The sequence below is a fragment of the Trachymyrmex septentrionalis genome, unplaced genomic scaffold (assembly GCF_001594115.1).
Source record: "Trachymyrmex septentrionalis isolate Tsep2-gDNA-1 unplaced genomic scaffold, Tsep1.0 scaffold7, whole genome shotgun sequence".
NCBI lineage: Eukaryota > Metazoa > Arthropoda > Insecta > Hymenoptera > Formicidae > Trachymyrmex > Trachymyrmex septentrionalis.
In genome coordinates this window covers 1,039,957-1,041,684 of record NW_017305884.1, presented here as the reverse complement: position 1 = coordinate 1,041,684, position 1,728 = coordinate 1,039,957, and the positions used below count along the sequence as shown (strand labels likewise).

The following is a 1,728-nucleotide window of genomic DNA, read 5'->3' as shown; positions in this document are numbered from 1 at the left end:
AGTTTAAATTTTCATTTATTTTTGCATACCTTCAAATTTAATTAAATTAAAATTTTTCGAAATCTCGTAATCATAATTTTTACTTTTCAGCGAGTTCTTAAATGATTTTTGAAAATTTCTCTATTTATAAATATATATAAAAAGTTTGAATTTCTTGATTCCAAGACTTAATATTCACATTCAAAATCTTCACAATTATATATTCTTCGAATTATATTTTCAAAAATTAATATTACTTCTCAGTTGTTTACATATTTGATTCTTTGCCAATTTCTGAGCGTTTAAAATTAATCTTTAAGAATTAAAATTCTTGTCAATAATTAATTAATATCGTAAATAACCCGTTAATCGGTAAAATTATTATCGGTATTTGTAAGATAATAATTATATACGTTAGTAAAGTAAGGACTGCCCCGCATACACACACACACATTTCCCTAACTTTACTAACGTATATAATTATTAACATTATCTTATAAATACCGACAAAAATTTAATTACCTCAAAAATATCCGGAGAATATGATCTAGCAATAAGTCGCATTATTAAAAAATCTAAAAATTTATTTAAAAAGAAAGATTTATCACCAAGAAGATTATTAAGGAGGTGATATTTGAAATTCTGAGAATTTCAAATATCAGAATTTTAGGAATTTTGTGAATTTCTAAGAATTAAAATTCTAGAAATTCGTAACATCGAATTGAAGATTAGCAACCCAAAACATCAGCAAATAAAGCGGACTTGAGTTTTGTGTAAAATTGTGCGAAATATATATAGCAAAATAAGGCGGACTTTACGTGCTTTCGTAATCGTGTGATTTCCCGCCACCGGAAGCGAGCGAGGCAAGCGCGTGACTGGGGGCTGCGCGCGCAACTTTGGCGAGACGGGAAGGGGCCAGCTGGCGCGTTTACCTGAAGGAATGCGAGCGAACCGTGCAAGATTTCGTTGGAAAACAGGCCGCATAATTTCTTTTTCGACACCGCCGGGCCCCCCCGTCGGGCGAAAGTCGCCTAACGGACCGGTCCCGCGACCGTCTACTTGGCGATGCCCCGCGCGCGTAAGTTCCTGCGGGGTGGGCGAGGGGCCGCCATGACAGTCGTCGTATTTTCTGTTAACCGCGAGAGCACGTAGATCCCGCTGGGGCGACATTCCCGTGAAGTTCTCGTGCGGCTTGGCGTCCGTGACGACCGAAAGCGATCGTCCCGCGTCCCGGCTTCGTCGGGCTGACCGTCGCGGTAGTCAAAGAGACGGTAGGCGAGGGCGCGTGGCCATTATCGGAGATTTGTTTGTGGGTGCCATTGGCGAGGTGAGACGCCGGGAGAGGCAAGCAGGCAGGCAGGCAGGCGGTCAGCAGCGCGAAACGAAGGAACGTGAGGATTTCAGGAACGAACCGAACGAGGAGGAACAAGGAGGAACGAGGCGATGAGGGCGATGAAACGGCCTATGTGGACTCCCCACTACTCTTAATCTCCGACGATTCCCCTTGCCCCTCTCCACCGCGGGCCCTGCCTCTCCCCGCGCGTTCCCTGGATCGGGACGGGCGCGCGTCTCTCCCCCGTCAGCGCGCGCGTGTGTGTGCGTGAGACTTGTGGCAGAGGAGGCGAGGAGGAGGCGGCTCCAGGCCGACGGAGAACGAGATGCGAGAACCGCCGACGGCACCGCGCACCACGTGAGTTGTAATTTATCCGTGTATATCCATTAGATAGCCGCGATACCCGGGCCGAATGG

General features: G+C 45.1%; 1 protein-coding gene across 2 annotated transcripts in view; it reads left to right on the top strand.

The window, feature by feature from the left end:
* Positions 1 to 847: 847 nt before the first annotated feature.
* LOC108753516 (zinc finger protein 271-like) overlaps positions 848 to 1,728 on the top strand; it is a 17,347-nt gene continuing 16,466 nt past the window's right edge. The window contains exon 1 of one of the 2 annotated variants that reach the window (XM_018495139.1): positions 848 to 1,669. The gene's annotated coding sequence lies outside the window, so the exon portion shown is untranslated. The remainder of the gene's footprint in view (positions 1,670 to 1,728) is intronic. The other variant, XM_018495147.1, reaches the window with a different exon arrangement.